Raw genomic sequence first — 22861 nt, forward strand, 5'->3', positions numbered from 1 at the left:
GTTTGGAGTTTGAGATACATACCAAAACTCCATTTATATATTTATCATATTTTTTCGTCCATCAGTCCCGGAGAGAAAAAAAAAATCAAGAACTACTTGATGGATCATCATCAATTTTGATCAGTGTGTAAAACGTCACATTGTATTCAAACCAGAAGTGATAGAAATTAACCATTTTCGGTTTTAACATTAATTATTACGGAGCAAAAACTGGTAATAGATAATGACAAGAGGTCTTCTCTGTTCGATTAAGCCTTCCAAGTCTCCACTATAACTAAAAGTAATAAAAAACCACTACAACTTTTGTTTTAAATATTTATTTACGTAGAGCAAAAACGATGAGATAACATAAAGCATTTTTCTTGTTTATCTAAATTCGATTTAGCCTTCTGAGAATAGATACTATCTTTGTCTCTTAACCCTCTATTTAAACCGGAAGTGACAGAGATCAACCGCTTTTTGATTTTCTCGTTGATCGTTATGATTTAAAAACGGTCATACGAGGGATATTTAATTTATAACCGGAATTTCTTTTTTCAGGTGTTGCGTGCGCAGCTTGGCGTCCGTGTCTCATCCTATGATAAGACAGTCTGGCACTTTTATATTACAGCAGCAGTAGTATAGAGACTTAGACAGCGATAGCAACAAGCCTGGCAGAATTAAGCTAGCGGCACTAATGGAGCAGAGCCACATCATCAAATTCCTCCTGAAGGAAGGCGTGAAACTTGTTGAAATCTCCAGAAGATTAAGTGTAAAATATGGCGAAAAAACTCTTTTTCTGTCGCAAGTGTACGAGTGGTGTCCAAAATTCAGGACAGGAAAAGAATATGTTCTCAACGTGGAACGTACTCCACGTGCACAATATGGCGAAAAAACTCTTTTTCTGTCGCAAGTGTACGAGTCGTGTTCAAAATTCAGGACAGGAAAAGAATATGTTCTCAACGTGGAACGTACTCCACGTGCACAATATGGCGAAAAAAACTCTTTTTCTGTCGCAAGTGTACGAGTGGTGTTCAAAATTCAGAACAGGAAAAGAATATGTTCTCAACGTGGAACGTACTCCACGTGCACAATATGGCGAAAAAAACTCTTTTTCTGTCGCAAGTGTACGAGTCGTGTTCAAAATTCAGGACAGGAAAAGAATATGTTCTCAACGTGGAACGTACTCCACGCCGAGCTACTGCAGTCAACGAAACCGACATTTGTCGGGTAAAGCAGCTCATTCTGAATAATCGACGCATTAAACACCAGTGAGGAAAGAATCATCCACGAACACCTGCACTGCCGGAAAATCACAGCCAGACGTTCTACCAGAGGCAGTGTAGGGAAAATCTCTCCTCTCAGTATCTGCAGCGAATTCAGAGAGAAGACAACAGCTTCTTTGCAAAGATTATCACCTACGATGAGAGCTGGGCGCATCATTATACTTCAGAGTCAAAGCGCTCCAGCGTGGAATGGAGGCATCCAGACTGGCTGCTGGTGAAAAAATACAAGGCACAAGCGTCCGTTGGCAAAATGATGCTGGCGGTATTCTGGGATAAAGACGGGGTAATATGCACTGATATCCTGGCACGTGGAGTCACAATCAATGGCACTGATTTCCTGGCACTTACTACAGCAATTTCGTTCGGACACCTCCGGAGGAGGCTTTGAAAAGAAAACGGTCACAGCTATCACCAAACTTGATTGGGATATCTTAGACCGTCCTCCGTATAGCCCCGATGTGTTGACTTGCGACTTCTATCTTTTCTGGTGCCCTCAAGGAGCACTTGGGAAGACAAAAGTTCCACACCCACGACAAAGTCAAAACGTCTGAAATGGCTGAAAGAATTGTATGCCGCAGGGATACGGGCACTCCGACAACGTTCGGACAAGTGTGTACGTGTACCTGCGGAGTATCTTGAAAAAGAACAGTAATTGATTCGCACATTGTCTTCTCTATGTAACAGAAAAAAAAAACAACGAAATTCCGGTTATAACATGAACCTACATAGCGAGAACCGGTTTCCTGCAATCAATTAAGCGTCCCACGAAAATATTCCATCTCTATTTTAATCTCTTCTAAAACCGAAAGTGGTAGAAATGTGCCAATGTACTACCACCTCCAGTTGGAATATTAATTAAGCAAATATCATGCCATACTTATCAAAATCTTTTACGTGGTGCTGTACATTTGTCACTGCTACTTCTTTATTCAATAGTATTGTAACATACTGATAGAAAACGTGAAAGTTTAACTATTTCGGTGAAGCGTCTTTTTCCTCTCCTCCTCCCAAGCTAAATAACGATGCTGCTGTCTAGCATTTATATATTAGTTTCTCCTTCACCCCTTCCCACTTTTTCCTTCTACTGTACTTTTTTAACACGTAGCTTAAGGTAATGCTCTTTCTCAAGCAATGGCCCAACCAGTTTTAATTCTCAATTATATTCAATATTGTTGTTTGCTTTCTTCTATTCCTTGTATTTTTCGCTGGATTTACGATTTGACCCAAACAAATTTCTCTATTCTTCTCTACATACACGTTTCAAAAGTCTGTAACCCTTTCTTTTGTCGTTTTGGCATGCTGACCCGTAGACCACGTTACTCCACACGAAACTTTTGAGAAGTGTTTCTCTTAACTTCATTAAGAGCGCTCTTGTGGCTACATGGTTACCGTACACGGTTTTGGTGCGGGAATCCCGAGTTCAATTCTCGGTAGAAGCTCACACCCTAGTAGCAGAGACAACATGCAAACCGCTTGCTGTAAGCCTGAATTGCAAGTCGGCCAAGCTTGCATCCAGCTTGATTGGAAGACGTGCAAGCATGCCGTAAGCTGTATTCCAGTAACGAAGTTACATTTACACAACCTTTCATTCAATGTTCCATTCAAGCTTGATGCAAGCGATTTACAAGTCAAGGCAAGTCAATAGCCAATGAACGGCCAGTGATGCTATGACACTCTGCGAAGGGTTTAAAGCATCGCTTGCAATTACAACAAAAGACAGATTGTATGAAAGCATGCGTTGAAAGGACAAGTGTAGGAAGCCTAGAGCCAACTTTGGTGGAAAGCTTTCTTGCTACTAGGGCGTATTTCGATTTTCCTCTTAAACTGTAGATCCATGTCTCATATAGCCTCGATGCTAAAAGGGATGCTAAACTCTAATCCAATCAAATAATCTTTGTTATTAAAATCTTCTCTCACAGTTTAACGTCCCACGATTGAGAACGTTAGGCTAAGGGAGACGGATGATTCAAAAAATGAACGGCGATGGAAGAATTGGTGGAATGAGAATATGAACCGGAATCTGTGAACACGATGACGTTCATCACAAACATCTTTGAACAGCAATCGAACCACGGACCCCACAAACTATAGGTAACCGTTCTACTACTGAGCCACTGTGACCCCCTCTTTGTTATTGTATACACAAAAATACTTTCCTTCTTGTATGATTGAGGCCGTGGTGGCTCAGTGGTAGCCCTCCCCGCTGGTCTAGTGCCTAGCACGTGCGCCTTTGGTGTACGGGTTCCCGGGTTCGATTCCCGGTGGGAGAGCCTTTGTGATTTTAACTGTCCTCGATGTTTCTGTCTTCGTGTCCGTATCGTTCTAGATCATTGGAAAAGCAAGGTAAAATGAGTAAACCAAGTAAAATTAGTAATAACTAGTTCAAGTTTCTGAGGCACGTTCGGTGAGTCAGTTAACTTTAAAGAAAAAAAGTGGTAGAGCGTTCACCTGTGGTGCTTGGTGTCCCGGGTTCGATCCCGGCCCCCGCCAAGTGAACTTTGTGGTGGACAAACACCGTGTGCGTTGGTTTCCTCGGGGTTCTCCCGTTTACTCCCACTTTCCTCATTCCACCATTTCATTTATTACTCATCATCACCGTCTCCTTTAGCCTAACCGGCATAAGCGTGGGACGTAAAACTCAAAGATATCATTTTTCTTGTATGATTTATAAAAAGAAGATAAATACAAAACATGGTCATAAAAGAAGTGTGAAACGGGGAAAATACGAAGAAACTGGCGAGGGCAGAGGAAACTGGGTACTGTCCTCGCCAGTTCAACTGTAATTAGAGACACTTCCTACCAGGACAGAATCGATGATTGTGAAGCTGGGAGTCTAGTGTGGTCAATTATACCTTCTGAATTTTGTAGAGAAGACAGTACCCTTCTACGCTTCTATCAGAGATAACAAAATCAAATAATATTTTATGGTCCCAAATTCATATAGTACAGACCATGTGACTTGTATGAAAGAGGACGAAACTAGTATTAGGCCTACCAGATTACTTAATTCTTGACCGTTAGTACAGATCGAGAGCATTTTTGTTTTCAGATTTAGGCTGAAAAATAAGGATTTTTTCCCGAAACTGATGGATAGAGACAGGCACGTGCACCCCCGCCTTTGTTGTAAATATACGCTACCTAAAGTGAGAAGCTAGCAGTGAAAATAGCAATACTTTCCGAAAATTTGTGCTGTCATATTTCCGTTTGGGCTTAAAATAAAGAAAAGTTTTGTAAAATCGATGGTTTAAGTCAATTTTCTAAAAGTTGAAAGAAAAGGATTCGCCGAAAACAGACACTTAGCATTTCCAGTTCAGTTCTTCATTCACACCACAGATGCGTAAAGGCATTTAAAAAATTCAAATTCAATTCAAATGTACTGGTAGTTATTGATGCACCCCCTCAGAAAATCCTGGATCCGACCCTGGCTACTGACGAAACGAGGCTTCATCAGTTTAACCCTGAAAGGAAAACGTCATTAGTAATACAATGCTTCAGAGATTGTATTGATGGACAAACATCATTTGCGTGGCTGTGGTGAATGACAAAAATGATAGGGCAAGCACAATTCATCCAATTCATCATCCCTAAGTTTTGGAATTGTCAAAAATAAAAATTCGTAATTGTTCTCTAGAACTCGAGTATATACTCTTTTTTGTAAATTTACATACTACGAAGGCTTTTCAATAGATTGATCATAAATGAATAAAACATATTTACCTGTACTAATCCTCCAAATGTTCATGATCTTTTCAAAGTGATGATCAAAGACCCGACCTCTTCAATAACTACTTCTGCAAAACATTTACTTTCCTTCCCTATACAACCCATCTTCCCCCTCTCCGCCCCATCTGTTCGGAAACCTTAACCAATGTCTCTACCACCCCAGGCGAAGTTCTGACTCTTGCTATCGTTATCTCCACATAGATCACTTGGACCTGATAAAATTAGTCTTCTCTTTCTCAACAAAACTGCTTCAGTTATTGCGATTCCTCTATCTATCTTATTCAATAGATGCTTCAAGGAAGGGTATTATCCCACCAGTTGGAAACTAGCACACGTGACCCCAATATATAAATCAGGACTTAAAGATCATGTATCCTCCTATAGGCCAATATCTCTTCTTTCTGTAATATCAATTATCTGCGAAAATATAATCAAAGACAGGCTACTTAAATTCACCTCACCTTACATCCACAGTTCTCAGCACGGCTTTCTACCGAAAAGTTCAAGTCTCTCAAATTTAAGTACTCTTCTCTCCTGTGCAGTCAAATGTATGAATAACAATACTCAATTAGATGTTATCTACTTTGATCTCTCGAAGGCCTTTGATTCTGTCAGTCACATTCATCTTCTTCATAAGTTCTCCAATAGATTTAATGTACATGGTAAATTTCTCTCTGTAATCACAAGCTACTTGAAGGACCGTAAACAGAGAGTTGTTCTTTCAGGGGCGACTTCTAACCCCCAACCCGTGATCTCAGGGGTGCCTCAGGGGAGTGTACTTGGGCCTCTGCTGTTTGTCCTGTATATGGATGATCTCTACACGCACTTATCTGCTCAACCTAGTGGCCTTCTGCTTTTTGCTGACGATTGTAAGTTATACAGAGAAATATCGTGTCTCCATGACACAATTGCTCTACAGGAAGACATAAATTACCTTATAAGCTGGAGTGAAATGTGGCACTTGAAACTCAACAGTAAGAAATGTGACAGTATTACTATTACCTTGAAAAAGTCTCCAGTTCCCTCCACTTACCATATCAACGATTCCCCTATCACACATTCTGCTAGTCACAATGATCTTGGTATCATCTTTGATCCAAAACTCACATTCTCTGACCACATCTCCTCAATACTAAAGAATTCAATGCGCATGTTGGGACTTCTTTATCGATTCACCGAACTACGCACTGTTTCTTCATTAGCAACTTTTTATAAGACTTTAATAGCGCCCAAGATCGAATACTGCTCTCCGATATGGGCCATGGCAGCACCTACACATCTCTCCAGACTTGATTCTGTTCTCAATTTTTTCCTCGCTATAGTCCGCTTTCGTGTTCCTGCACTTCGATCATTATCTAAGAAGGAACTCTTGCAACATCTCAATATTCAGACTCCTGAAGTAAGCAGAATTATCTCTGACCTGAAGTATCTACATAAAATAGTTAATGGAAACTTAAGATCGGAAATATTACTTCAGGAACTATCCTTACGTGTCCCTTCCCGCATCACCCGGAATACCCACCTATTCCATCTTGCCCGTCCTAGGTTGGCTATTATACAGAGGTCTCTTTTTTATAGAATACCAAACTGCTATAATCAAGCAACAAGCGATGTGGACATTTTTTCGAGCTACCCAGTGTTTGAAAGAGCAATTAAACTAGTTTTGACGGAGTAGTTTTACTTTTACACTCTTTTTTCTATGTTATTGTTATTGTTGTCTTGTTTTTTCTTTCTTTTGTTAGCATGTCCCTGTGTAAAATGGCAAAGTTATGCTGTATCTGGGATTTGTTCAATAAATAAAAAAAAATAAATAAAAAAAAATAAAAATAAAAATAAAAAAATAGTCCCCATTACATTCAATGCACTTGTTTTACGTTTTTGCCAGTCATCAAAGACATGCTGGAAGCCATTTTTGGACAGATATCGCCCCCACAGCTTCTACCACTGCCCTTGAAGATGCGAAACGCCGTCCCTGAAGTTGTTTCTTGAAAGTTGGAAAAAGAAAGAAATCACGAGGGGCTAAATAAGGGCTATATGGAGGAGAGTTCACACGGAACGTTGATCTTCGCAATATAGTCAATAACAACAATAGCAATATGGGGCATGGCGTTATCATGGTGTAGCATCCATCGTGTTTCTTTCAAATGTGGTCGTTTCCGATGAATGTGACCTTGGATGGTTTTCAATACACCTTTATAATACACTCCCGTGACAGTTGTATGTGACGGGACGACACGTTGGTACACCATGTCTCGAATATTGAAAAATGAGATGACCATAACTTTTTCAGAAGAAGCAACCACTCTCGCTTTCTTGGGTGTTTGCGATGAGAGACTTCCACACAGAACCCTGCTGCTTGGGCTCAGGATTTTAATACACTGTACTGTTCTTCGCGTGTCACTTCTAGGTTGCCTTATGCGAAACGGAAACGATATGCTTGAACGGCTGCTAAGGTCTCATTCCTGACGTCATGGCCTTTAAACTGTCTCGACATATTCGTTACTTCTCCCGCTACAGAGACGTGTTTCGACTACTGTGCCTTGCTGTTGTATTCACCTGATAAACACTGATGACCATTCGTTATTGATCAACCTACTTTTATATCCCCTTTGATGATGTCTTATAGAATCATATGCTTCTATGAATGAACAAGGGTCGGTCAATTCTCTTTTATAGGAAATTGATACATAGATGCGCTTCTTTTAAAATTTGGAAGGGACACATTGGCCCACCTTTTAAATTTGGGATTTGTCTAAAAATGAATATTGATAAATGTACTCTAGGATTCGAACATGTACTTTTGTAAATTTGGATGGTCCTCCTTGTCTCCTTATACAGGTAAAAATTGTCAAAAGTAATACTTTGTATTTGACAGAAATTTGATATGGTAGAAATTTGAATACTATGAAGCGGGAATTTTAAACGTTGTGGTCAATGTCTGCTAACACGCTGATTTATTGCAACTTACTCTATGATCAGGTGGATAAATATAAGGTCCATTTTTTCGTTGAACATGAGTACCTTGAGGCACTCTTCTTAATAAATTGTAGGAGGAGTACATCTTGGCCATTTTTGAATTTTTGAATAGTAAAAGCAAAAAAAAAAAAAAAAAAAAAAAAAAATAGTTATTCTCTAGAACTCGAGTGTATATACTATTTGTGAATTTGCATTGTTTAACATATATCAGACATCTTATAACTGCAAATCAGTTCCGGAAAGGTAGAATCGGTTTAGAAGTGGCTCCTTGACAAGCATTCCTTCCGGAGCTACGTAATTGCCCTAAAAGTCATATATAAGATGACTAGCAGCGTTCACCCCGCTTCGCTGCGGTCACCCCGGAACGCAATAAACTTTGTTACTTAGATAATTTTTACTTTTTCGCTTTCAAGTGATATGATAAAAACCATAGAAGATTGCAGTAAATCTTAACATTATATCGCCTGTCATTTATGTTAACCCGCCCCGCTTCGCTGCGGTCATCCCGGTGCTGGCATATTGTAAAAGTGTCTGTAAAAATAAGCAAATCAATTAAAAAATTTTAAACAGAAGATTCAAGTTATTTTCCGCTGTATATCGCCTGTCATTTATGTTAACCCGCCGAGTGACACGGTCATGCGGGTTGCATATAAATACGTTTATTTTTACCTATGATGAACTAATAACAAAGGATTTGTACGTTATGGACACTTGAATGGTCAATTATCTCAAGACACTGGTAATTAAAAATTAAAGTGATATGATAAAAACCATCTAGGGTCCAAATCCTAATAACCCCCCAAAAATGAAAGAAATTGGTTCAGCCGTATTAGCGTGATGAGCGGACAAAATTTTGTACGTTCTCTTTTATATATATAGATATTCAACGAGGATTACCAGTATTTTCACACTACAATAATTCACTCTTCATCTATTGAAAATCGGCGTGGAAGACCCGGGTTCGATTCCCGGCGAGAGCGCATGTGGTTCGGATTCCACGTTAATCAGTAGGTTCATGTCTTATACAGCCTTGCTGCTAAAAGGGACGCTAAACTAAAATCAACTCAACTCTATTGAAAATCTCCCCCCAATGAAAACTTTCTGAAAATATCACTGGATAGAATGCCCTCCTCAAACGAAAAACTAACGGAAAAAAATCATACTAGTTAGTGTTGTGTAAAAATTAAATTACATGAATATGTTTATCAGTAAATTTTAATTTGACACACAGGGCCGATCAGGGGCGAAATTTGCCTCCCCGTGAAATGGTATTATTTGCTGTCCCACCTTTCTCCAGAAAGAACAAATCTTAAAAGCCACTATTTTAAGTATGCTACCCCATTATGAACAACGGAGGGGAGAGAAAGGGCACTCGCACTCAGAAAGGCCTAAACACTATACATACAATCTCGTTGTGTCTGTTTTTTTCTTTAAATAATAATTTATTATGTTAGTGAAAGATAAAGCAAACACATCTGCAGAGGAAAGATGGTACCGTAGTCCTTTTTTATAGACTTCAATAATGTGCTTCAATCTCTTTACAATTCTAGTGCAACTATCTCTTTTATCTTTATTTCTTCATTTCTCTTCTACATCTGTGAAAAATTAAAAAAAAAAACTTGTTTCTATCTTCAATGATGAGAACTTGTTTGTGACAAAGACAAGACTAGTTTTCGTATCAAAACTGTGATAACTAACCAAACGCAATAGATGTTCGACACTGTTCGTGAATTGAACTCTTGTATTTGACAACTATCAAGAATTCATGCTGGACTATGTTTGACCATTTACTTTAGCACTGTCCATGCGACCAAACATGATTTATGAATGTAGTATTCAAATACAGGGTGTCCAATTTAAAACGCAAGTTGGAATCAGGTATAGGCTAATTTTTGAATGGAATAAGGTACATGTATAAATGATATTCCAATTTAAATTATTCTATGTGATAAACAGTACCTAAACAAACATGCTATTGCACTTAAACACAGGCAGTGTTGCCACTGAGCAGCATAAAACTTCAAAAACCACGTTTTCGCGGGTATGCCATTAATGGCAGAATTTTGGAAAAACTGATAGTGAAAATGAACCGTTCTTCTTTTACTACGATAACTACTGATCTAACCCTCAAATGCACGCTGAAAGTTGTGGGCTTCATGTCCATGTACACTCATGTCCAAAATTATTGTCGCATGTCTATAAATATGTTGTTGCAGGAATATAATTTGATAACGAACTCGCCCGGTATTTCTTATAATGTTAGTATGTGTATAATCGGCAAAGACATGTATGTGGCGTCAAAAGAGCAGCAAATAAGAACAATAAAACGAAAACAAAACTTTCTTGTCCATTTAGCAACATTTTGTTTTACTCATTCTAATTTTTGTATTTATAACTCTTTTGCTATGAAGTTTACCACAAATATACATTTCCCGATTATACACATAGTATCAGTATTAAAAGTACCCTACAAAATCATTATCAAATTATATTCTTACAAGAAGAGAGTTATAGATATGCGACAATTAGTTTGGACATGGCTTTACATGTGTGACATGCGATTTACCATGTTTTATAATTTGTTTTTTTTTTTTACACTTTCACTTACATTTGGCAACACTGCATGTACACGCGTGGACTTCATTAGCTGCTTTTATGTTTAAAAATATCTACATGGATCAAGCTAAAAATTGGTGTATCATTTATGCGTGTACCTCATTTCGTTCAAAAGTTAGCCTATACCTAATTCCAACTTGCGTTTTAAATGTAGAAGGCCAGCTTAGTAAATTTAACTACCATCATAAAGTATGTTTCCATGAAGAAATATTTAATTTAAATAATATATTTTAAGTAATGACAGATTTTGCCGCCCTCTGTAAATCCACGTGTTGCATATATGATAGAGTCGGCCCTGGTTAAAAGGGAATTACCGTGGCCCTGTATTTTAAAACTTTTTTTGGATTTAAAACGTAGATTTCGATGAGCTGTGTCCAATGGCATCACTTTTGATGTCTGAAACCGACCGCTGCAAGGTCAAAATTAGGAGTCAAAAATAAAAGTGGGATCACTTGGATAATACGGACCTGTGACCGACTGGGACGAAATGGGTGTCATTCGATTCGTGTCCAGACTTCCCTGAATAATTGATATGCTATTTTCTCCAAAAATTCTACTTTGATGCCGAAAATTAACGAAAATCCGGGATTTTGGGTAATGCGGTCCAGTGACGGACTGGGCCGAAATGGGTATTATTCGATTCGTATCCACACGTACATGAATAATTAAAATGCCATGTTCCCGAAAATTCTATTTTGACCCCGAAAATTAACGAAAATCTGCAATTTTGGATCTTGAATTTTCGTTAGTTTTCCGGATCAAAATAGAATTTTCGGGAAAATGGCATATCAATTTTCTATGTGTGAATACGAATCGAATGATACACATTTCGTCCCAGTTGGTCACGGATCTGCATTGCCCAAACGATCCCGCTTTCTATTTTTGACCCCTAATTTGACCTTGAAGCGGTTTGTTCCAAACATCAAACATGACGCCATTGGTCACAACCAGGGGTGGATCCAGGGGGGCGACTATCGGGGCGATTATAACCCCCCCAGAAGAGGAAACTTTCTTATTTTATGTATAAATAAAACCCATCCCAGAGTTTGGAGCTTTTAAAAGTAGCTCTAAGTATGAGCAGATTCACCGCATCACCCAGAAGTCCATCCTGGATCCGCCCCTGGACACAGCAAATCGAAATCTACATTTTAAACCCAGAAAAGGTGAAAAATATGGGGTCATGGTAACTCCCTTTTACCTCCAGCCCTGTTGACACATATTGTAGCATAATTAATGACAACTTCGAGAATCTCCATTACGTAAAGTAAGTCACTCCGAAGCGACAAACCATAGTTCCTTAACACTGTGTTACAGACTTTGTTAATGGTGTCAATAAGAAAAGAAAATAAAACGAGAAAGAACTTGAAAATATCAAATGATTTGCCTAGATTTTAACGCGGATAATATAGAGGCGTTTATAGCTTATTCTGATGTGGTTTTTTATAGCTTCGAGTTTTTTACGATATGGATCAATGCATTGTTTTTCTTATTTCCCATAGAGCAGTCTTTCAAAAGAACTTCATTTTTATGCGTGCTCTTTATTGTTTATTCTCGTGTCCTTTTCTTTTCTCTATTTTCCTACTTCATATTGGAAGCGATAAAAAATGGTCGTAAACTTGGCTATGATTACCTAAATTGACGCAGTAATAAAATAGGTGTAGAATTACTCAACACTTAAGTTTGAAGAGTACAAAAAAAAAAAAATGTTTTCAAAATACGACCATTACAACTACTTGTTTCGACATAATACATGTCTACGTACAAAAGAAATTTCTATTTTAAGCTAACAGAGGGCGCTCACAAACGGAAATTTTATTTTCAACTTTGAGTAATTTCTTTTACGTGTTTAATCCTAGAAGTTTCTCAAAATGTTATTTTCATGATGTTTTGAACATAGTAACATGTGGTAGTGAACTATAACTAGTGTTGGGGTTAAGTAGTGTGTGAAGATAAAGAATTCCAGGATAATATTGATTTTGAGATCAGTGGCGGATCTAGGCCAGGGCCTGGGGGCTAGACCCTCCAGTTATTTGAGTAACAAAAATAATTTAAACTATCATTTGTATATTTTTGAAAGTTTATAGTAAACTCATTACCTATCATAGTCGGTTCTAGTTGACGCCCCCCCCCCCAGTTTTTACCTTCTAGATCCGCCACTGGTTGCGTTTATCCTTATATTTCTTCGCGATCAAACTAAATTTTAAGCTACTATTGGCTTCTTTTTAATGCTACCAATTTCCTCTATTCTTTTATGTTGAAAACATGACAGTAGTGTGGCCGTAGAGAGAAAATGAGACCCTCAAGTGATATGAATGAGGTTTGTCTATTCTAGTTTATAACAAAATGAAAGATGAAAAAAAAATCTATGAAACATGTCAATACATTGTAATTTAAAACAACTAAAAAAACAATCATCCGCTTTGATACTCCCATTTGACTACCTGAGTGTGCACGACCTTAAGCCGATTGAACTTGTTGCTCCCAATTGGGGTCCTGAGCTGAGTAATATACAGGGTGTTTCAAAACAACGCCGACAACGTTTGGGAGGTGACACCAAGATAAGATGAAAATTATAGACCAACCTGGGTGCACAAATGCTTCCTTTCGGAGTTATAGGCTGCCGAAAACATGAAAAAATGAAGTTTAAAGGTCCATAACTACAAGACTATAGGACCTATCGTAGTCGGGTCAAGACTTCACTTAAGAACTAGTATCTGCCCGATCCAAAAATACATGTTTCAGAATCCTGCGGGAGTTTCATTACTATTTTTATAGAGGTAGTTGGTGAGTACTTCATATTATATGCCCGTAGCCAAACACCCTCTACAAAAATCATTGCGTGAGTACCTTAGGATTCAGAAACATGGATCTTTGTATAGGGCACAGACTAGTTCTTAAGTGAAGTCTTGACGCGACTACGATAGATTCCCTAGTTTTAGAGCTATGGATCTTTGAAGTTCATTTTATTATGTTTTCGACAGCCTATAACTCCGAAAGGAAGCATTTGTTCACCCAGGTTGGTCTATACTTTTTGTCTTATCTTGGTGTCAGGAATTACCTCCCAAACGTTGTCGGCGTGGTTTTGAAACACCCTGTGTATAGTCTTGGACTGTGAAGTACAAATATCAACATATTGAAAGTTGGCTAGGAAAGTGGTGCCGGCCAAAATGGTTTTTAATTGGGCCACACACCTTCTAAGGCTGGCCTTGTACAGCTACTATACTATTGCATAATGTATGAGTTTAATATTTTTCATCCATGTTTTTTTTTTTTAATTTAATAATCCCTATAACATTATAAAAACAGTCTAACAGATTGATTTTCATAAATATTTTTAGTTTCCGTATGCATAATTTATTGCCATATTTCCTTGCCATATTGATTCTAATTTCACGTACTGCTACGATCCATGCTTCAGAAAAATTAAAATAATATTGGCAGTAATAATAATAATAATAATAATAATAATAATAATAATAATAATAATAATAATAATAATAATAATAATAATAATAATAATAATAATAAAAATAAAAATAATATTTTAATATGTATGTATGTATGTATGATGAGTCATTAATTATTTCATATTTTCAAAGAAGACTTAAGTTTGCTTTTAGTACGTAAAAGACTCGGGTCCTTTAAAAAGATTAGAATTAGGAATTAGATTTCTGGGCTGTCGGCTTCTAAGGCCAGGCCGATGAAGGATGACGTCCCTCGACGAGCACACCATCCGATGGAAGGGAAGGAAGGAAGCGACCTGGGACCATTATGTCAGGTACCATCGCGACATTTTTTTTGGTGTGGGTGAGAGAAACCCACAAAAAACCTCACTCAAGATGGCTAGCCTGAAAAAAACTGTTACACTTTTTCAAGCGAACGTCCCCGACCAGGAATCGAACCCGGCGAGAGCTTAGCAACTACGCCACGCGGGGCTACTTCGGTTCCTTAAAAAAAAAAAAAAAAAGCGCTCTCACTAGAACAACTTGCTGGTTACACCACTAGCACATGTCCACATACCTCACTTGTGAACAGTTAAAGTTGAAGGACGTTACAATTAAAGAAGAAAAAAAACTGCGCTACAATCAAGGATATTATAAATTAGAAGATCTGCCCTTACAACAAAATCTTGAAGCTATACGTCACAGTTTCATCAGCCTCACTCTGCCCATTCCGCCCAATACCATCACAATGCTTTGAGCCAACAAACGAAAGTAGCCAATCAGACGATGGCGGAAACGAGAGTAGCCAATCACACGTGCCGATGCTCTGTTGATTTTTCGCTTCATTGAGTTAATACTATGAAGATACATATGGGCACATCCTCTATTTTACAACATCCTTGGCTGCAACAGTAATTTGTTTAGAATGCTTTCAATACCATATTTATTAATTTTCACTTTCCTAGGGTCTGCACACACAAATTTATAACATACTTGCAAACGTAAATGCGATAAAAAAAATGACATGTTCGGACAACACGTATCAACCTATAGGCCTACTAAGGTAGTCATTACATACTAGAGAAAAAACTGGAGAGTCCGCTTGGTTGAGTGGTAATGCATCCGTAGGAGTAGGCGCGTTAAAAGTGGTCAATATATGTTAGCTTTAAGTTATATTTCAATAGTAATGAACCACATCTTTTTAGGCTTTTTATGTATTAACAGATGAGTTTTTAAAATTTTAATGACCCATAATCCTAATCTGCACTTATAGTTTTATTCCAACATCAATACTAACTCAAAATGAAATCTGTTAGAAGTATTTTGTACTGGAGATGTATGGCTTTTATTCACTTTAACTTCTTCAAGAGAAAATACTTACCGTAATAAATGGCATTTCAAAATTGTATTTAAGTGTAATAAAACAATCTAACCAGAACATTAACAGTTCTTTTAGTGATAGTTGCCTCTTGAAATATTTACTATGAGCCCTTCAAATGATTCTTTACAAATCGCTGGAGCGAGGGGAGTAAAGCTACTGAAATTTCCCACTATCTTCGAGAATCAATTGCCGCTTAAAGTCTATTGATTGTTTTCTGTGGACTGATAAGTATTCTTTTTTGATAGTGCAAACCAGAGATGTTCACCCTCGCGAGGGTGGCATCCTCACCCTCAAATTCCCTCGCCCACAATGACGCGAGAGCGAGGGTGCACGATGGCAAGGACAAGCTTCGACAACGAGGGCGAGAGCGATGGACAACTCCCTTCACGAGGGTGAGGGCCAAATGTCACTGCTAGGGCGAGGGTGCGCGAAGGCGAGAAGAAATTCCCAACAAAAGGGCGAGGAGAAATTCCCAACACGAGAGCGAAGTCGAGCGAGGGTGATGTACAACTCACTTCGCGAGGGCTAGGGTGAACGAGGGCGAGGGCAAGTCTTCAGCACGAGGATGAGGGCGAGCTAGGGCGATCGACAACTCACTTCGCGAGGGCGAGGGTGAGTGAGGTCGGAGTAAAATGAACATCTATGGTATCAACTATAGAAATTCGCTCCTGAGTCGATATGTCGGAGCTGAACTCAGGTATCGCTCAGTGCAAGGACTCTTATGAGAACATATTCACAAAGAACTATCGTAATTGCTATGTCCTTGACGATGAGAATTCTTTCACAGCTTCTATTACACACATTCAAATAATAGTCATATTTCGAAATCAGAAGAATATCTTTTTTTAATAAGAGCTTATCAGTAATAAATAAAGAAGGTTCTCCTCCGAGACGTCAAGTTTTGCCTATTCAAGATTCGCCTATACCGCAAAGGTTAATCAAACTGCTGCACTGAGAAAAATCTGTTATCCGGACAACGATATGTTGTACAAATATACGGGACCCTTATGTTTACTACGGAAATTTGTACGAAGCATACGGTCAGGGACGTACGCAGGGGAGGGGACCGGGGGGTCCGAACCCCCCCGAAATTTCGAATTTTTTAAAATTTAGCCTAATTTTAGGGGCAATTTTAGGAATTTTAATATAAAATACCTTCATATTTAGTTTGGACCCCCCCTAAATAAATTCCTGGGTACGCTACTGCGATACGGTATCCATATGCTTCATACTTTTCCCGCTTACATGTTACATCATGTCGTTGCAGGATATCTGGCATCTAACAGTCTTCTGTATATTACATTATATGCATGTATGTTACATACGTCAGCTATATGTTACACACGTCCATCTGTATGTTAGATCCTGACCGCCTTTATAAAGTTCTTTCGTTGGTACGGAAAGTACGTTTATTCGGAACACTTGTACAGAAAGCATGTATAAAATATAGTTTTTCAGTTATACGTTCGCTGTACGTTAATTCCAAAACTACAGGATTTACACATGTAACCTACATTTTACGTACGAAACATACTTTTTCTCAGCGTGAAAGGGAGTTATCACTTATTTGATTTATCTATACGGGCGGTAAAGTTATGAACTAATTCTTTGTTTACGAGTGACATTAGTCACATGTCAGGGTTGCCAGATATACTAGTTTTATTTGAGATTTCTATCATATACAGTTCCTCAAGAAAATCAAAAGGATCTGCTGAATCGAATCAAATTTAATGGAATCAGTAATGTACATTAGGGTGGGTCGAAAAAAGTTTTTTTTTTTTTTGAAATTTGAAAATGGGTAGTGCGCAAAAGTTGCTATCTGTGGCAGAGACTTTGCACAAAAAAAAAAAAAATTGGGCTTTTTCGGATCCCCCTTTACCCTGCCGCACGCGCCTTGAAAATTTAAGGTTTTGGTAAAACAGCTACCCGTTCAGCTTTATAGAAACATCCACTGTGGCGGCTTCTGGCTGTCTATAATAGAAGGCAAGTAAGGTTCAGAGCATAAACTTAGTCTCATTAACATTAGGAACTGTTTTCAAAATACCCTAAATTTGTAGCTCTCTGCTTGTTTTGCGTTCGGGACCAATGCAAAACAACCCAAGCTTCACGATGAGACCGTGGTTGCACTGCGAGCTCCGCCCACCGTAACTAGATGTGTCTCTGTCTACCAATACAGCTTTTAGTTGTATTTTCCAGAGTTAAGTCCTTCTTCGATTCAAATTTGGGCATTCGATTCTAGTGTCGCCTTAATTATCGTTTCTCTATTTTTGAAACCATAAGCTTTGGACGCTGCTTCTGTCACTAAATTGTTTCATACGGAAGGAACTATAGATGGAACACTTATACAGAAAGTATTATAAAACATTCGTTTTCAGTTATACGTCTGCTGTATGTTAAGTCCAAAAACTACAGGAATTACGCATGTAACCTACCTTTTTAAGTACGCCACCAACATTTTTTTTCTCAGTGCAGTTCCGTATGCAATGCCTTTTAAAGCGATTAATGCTACTACATGTGTTGAAGTTCCAGTTCGATAAGCAGCGGAAGCGGTGCAAGGAAGAGGTATTCGTATCTGATGTTGACCTTCATGTGAAAATTCGAGCTCAAAATCTGACGCAGATGTACTGTCAGATTCGACCCTTTCACCGGACGAATCTTCAGAAGATGATAGAGCTTCCTTTTCTCATATCAGGATTCCTGAAGGCCACGTGAAAATTTGTACTTATTTTCGATTTAGCTTCTCTTGTAGCTATTTGTTGTCTTGTTGCTTGGGTTGTTACGAACAAGGCACTAATTTTTTAATCTAGTTGGCCGGTGATCATTTGTCTCACACAATTGCTTGTTTCTTCATAGGCACTAGGCATCATATCTTTAGGAATACGTCTTTTCTAACTCACTATTTATACATTAGAGTATTCTAAAAACAGTTCATAATGTTAATGACACTAAGTTTATGCTCTGAACTTTTCTTGCCTTCTATTATAGACAGCCAGAAGCCGCCACAGTGGACGTTTCTATAGAGTTGAGCGGATCGCCGTTTTACCAAAATCTTAAATTTTCAAGGCAGATACGGCAGGGTAAGGTGTGGTCCGAAAAATCCTATTTTTTTTTGGTACAAAGTCTTTGTCACGGGTGCACTACCCATTTTCAAATTTCAAACAAAATAAAAAGTTTTTCTCTTTCCATCCACCCTAATGTACAAACTTTTAAGTCGTTGTGCGTTGAATACTTAAACATATTTAACATGGGTTCAAACAGTAAAACATGAAGATGACTGCAAATTGATTCTCCGACATCAAAATAGAACTTAATAAACATTGCATTGTGTTAAAAGAATATATATTAATTTTAGTTTCAGAGCGGTTATCTCTGGTGCGTGCGGACCCTGGTTCGATCAACAAGTAAGTTTGTGGTGGACAACAACGTGTCTATAGATTTTCTCGGAGTACTCTCGTTTCCTCTAGCATTCTCATTCCACCAATTCTTCCATCATCAATCACTTGTTTTAATCATCCGTCTCCCTTAACCTAAAGGGTATAATTGTGGGACGTTAAAGTGACTAATTAATTGTTTACACTAGACACTTATTATTTTTTTATTACTTAGCCCATCTAGCTCGAGGTTATACAAATAGTAATGGTGAAATCCAAATATGGTTACAAGTTGTTAATGGTAATATATTTCATGTGGGTTGTCAGTAGAGTTTATTAGCTGCTGCACTATTCTTAAGGTAAAAAATAACAACTGCCTATAGTGTATACACTGTATCCATGTTGCTTAGTTTGTAAATTATTTTGTGCCTGGCATCGAATTGACATTTGTAGGTTTTATAAAAGTAATTACAACCTTATTTGCTTGTAATATGGCCCTTATTTTAATAATAAACATCAAAGCAGGGACAAAAGTGAGGGGGAACGCGGGGAGACGTCGTTACCCCACTTCCAAAAATATATATATGGCTTTCTCCACTTCTTAAAAATAGTAGAATGGGCAAAAATAGGCACGGGGGCATGGTGTAACGTTGTGCGTCCCCTTACCTTTTCACATCCACTTTTACCCCTCTATCAAGGCACTTTCATGCTCAGATTAGTAGCAAACGTAACAAAGCGGCAAGTTAATTATTAGGAATTAACGTTGCTTGCGGACTGAAAAATGTTTGTATTATAAAGAAGTTTCTACTCTGAACCGGAATGTTCCGGGGAAGTGTGGGATCTGTGCAGGGGCGTACCCACGCGGAATCCACTGCGCCCCTCCAAAACTTCGTAATTCAAAATATATTTTTGTATACTTTCTTCACTGAGAAAAAAAATGTAGGTGGCGTACTTAAAAAGATAGGTTACATGCGTAATTCCTGTAGTTTTTGGACTTAACGTACAGCAGACGTATAACTGAAAACGCATGTTTTATAATACTTTCTAAATAAGTGTTCCATCTAAACGTACTTTCCGTATGAAACAATGTAGGCGGTCAGGATCTCACATACGAATGGACGTATATAACATATAGCTGACGAAGGTAACATAAGTATATGCATGTGATATACGGAAAACTGTTAGATGTCAGACATCCTGCAACGGCATGATGTAACATCTAAGGGCAGTGCCTATGTAGCATACGGATAACGTATGCTCCATACTGATTTCTATAGTAAGCAATAAGATACCGTATATTTGTACAATATACCGCTGTCCGGAGAACGGATTTTTCTCTGTGTTAATAAAACTATGCTTATTTAACATGGAAATGATTGATGTTACATGAAAATTCGATCTTACACTTCATCTGTACTCTTTCTCCTATAAAAACAATCCAGTTATATATATAATGAAAATATAGGTGGAAGTATTTTACAATTACCCGCCTTCTCGGGAGCAGAATAATATCCGTTCAACACTACATAGACGTAGTGGATTGTAGTATCGACCCTTCCTCCCCCTCCCCCAAAGCTTGAAAACACATCTCCAACAAAAAAATTCTGGGCATGCGTCTGGCGTCCGATATTTGATTATTCGTATATACATAGGGCCGATATATATAGTTGCGACAAAACAAACAGTACTGAAATTCGCGAATGGATGGTGCACAAATGCAACGTGGTATGAGCTGTGAGCTCTAAACGTGTGCTCAGTCGTATGTGGACTAGCGTAGTGTGCAATTGGCGTAAAGATAATGTTACTTACAACAGAGGAGAAGGTGTTCATTCACGAGCACTATTCCCGCTCATGAACATGAAATCTTCATCAGTAACATATGGTTCAGTGATGAAAGCCCTGTATACCTTGATGTTCATATCCCATAGCTCCAGAGCAAAACAGTAGACGTGAGCGCTCATCTCCTCCAGTGAGATGCTCATTCACACCGTATCAGCGGAAATAATGCTTGTGAATGAACACCTTCTCCTATCTTTACGCCAATTGCACACTACGCTAGTCCACACACGACTGAGCATACATGTGGCGCTCACAGCTTATACCACATTGCATCTGTGCGCCATCCATATGCGAATTTCAGTATTGTTTGTTTTGCCGCATACTGTATATATATAATTTTCAAGATGGTATTTACATTTGAATTAGAAATTATATTTTGTCTTTGTATTCCTGAGATATAACAATAAGAAAAATTATATCTTTGAGCTTAACGTCCCACAAGTATGCCTGCTAGGCTAAGGAAGACGATTATTAACACAAATGAATGATAATGGAAGAATTGGTGGAACGATAAAGAAGGAGGAAACGGGAGTACTACAGAGAAAACTCACGAGTACGATGTTGTCCACCACAAAATTACTTGGGAGGTGATCGAACCAGGGACCCCACGCACCAGAGGTAAGCGCTCTACCATTGAGCCACCGAGTCGCTCTATAATGAGAAATTAATACATTAGAAATGTATTTATCTTTACGTCTCAGGATTATGTACGGAAGCGAAGGGAGACGCTGATTATGAGAAATGAACGAAATGGTGGAAATGATGAGAAATGAACGAAATGGTGGAAATGATGAGAAATGGACGAAATGGTGGAAATGATGACAAATGAACGAAATGGTGGAAATGATGAGAAATGGACGAAATGGCGGAAATGATGACAAATGAACGAAATGGCGGAAATGATGACAAATGAACGAAATTGTGTAAATGATGAGAAATGAACGAAATGCTGGAAATGATGAGAAATTAACGAAATGGTGGAAATGATGAGAAATGGACGAAATGGTGGAAATGATGAGAAATGAACGAAATTGTGTAAATGATGAGAAATGGACGAAATGGCGGAAATGATGAGAAATGAACGAAATGGCGGAAATGATGAGAAATGAACGAAATGGCGGAAATGATGAGAAATGAACGAAATGGTGGAAATGATGACAAATGAACGAAATGGTGGAAATGATGAGAAATGAACGAAGTGGTGGAAATGATGAGAAATGAACGAAATTGCGGAAATTATGAGAAATGAACGAAATGGTGGAAATGATGAGAAATGAACGAAATGGTGGAATGAAAAAGGTGGGAGAACCCCGAGAACACACACCCGGTGCTTGTCCACCATAAAGCTCACTTGCACGTGCTGGGATCGTACCAGGGAACCCATGCACCAGAGGTGACCACTCTACCACTGAGCCACCGCGGCCCTATACAACATTAGAATAATTCTATATAGGGTGTTTCAAAACAACGCCGACAACGTTTGGGAGGTGATTCCTGACACCAAGATAAGACGAAAAGTGTAGACCAACCTAGGTGCACAAATGCTTCCTTTCGGAGTTATAGGCTGCCAAAAAACATGAAAAAAAATGAACTTTAAAGATTCCTAGGTCCAAAACTTGGGTTCTACAGGAGTCGGGTCATGACTTCACTAAGGAACTAATATGTGTGCTATCCAAAAATATATGTTTGAGAATCCTAAGGTACTCACGTTACAACGATAATAATAATCATCCATTGGTTCTTTATAAATTGTTATTTTACTATTGAGCCTTTAAAATGACGAACTCGTCTACCATAATCCTTCCATTTTATTTTTATATATTGTTTATATATAGTTGTCCTGCAAACTATGTATTAACAACCTCATTATTTAGAAACACTTTAATATCTTTTTTTTTTACATTAACATTATAATTAACATTTCTTTTTCTTCTTCTAAGCCAGCTTAGTACATATTTAAAATATCTTATAACTCAAAATTACAAGACAGTACAGATTTACAATAGGAATTGTAGTGTGCCACACGCGCCATCTCGTCTGGCGCCAAAATTTTTGCCACACTCCACAATTACTCAAACAATTAACGACAATTATTTTTCTAATTGCGTAGACAAGTTTATTTTTTTTCTTAAATCTTAAAACAAGGAAGAACGAGAGAACAGGGAAATGTTAGTCATTCTCTTCGCGCATTCAAGTTCCTTCCAGCTGTCTTTATTTTTTTTGTTGGATGAAATATTATGTCTGCTT

At 38.2% G+C, this 22861-nt stretch overlaps 1 protein-coding gene across 2 annotated transcripts in view; it reads left to right on the forward strand.

The window, feature by feature from the left end:
- Nucleotides 1-22861, forward strand: part of LOC145678820 (uncharacterized) — a 386382-nt gene that overhangs the window by 181440 nt on the left and 182081 nt on the right. The window lies entirely within an intron of this gene.

The sequence above is a fragment of the Thermobia domestica genome, chromosome 2 (genome assembly GCF_964235325.1).
Source record: "Thermobia domestica chromosome 2, izTheDome1.hap1.1, whole genome shotgun sequence".
Lineage (NCBI taxonomy): Eukaryota > Metazoa > Arthropoda > Insecta > Zygentoma > Lepismatidae > Thermobia > Thermobia domestica.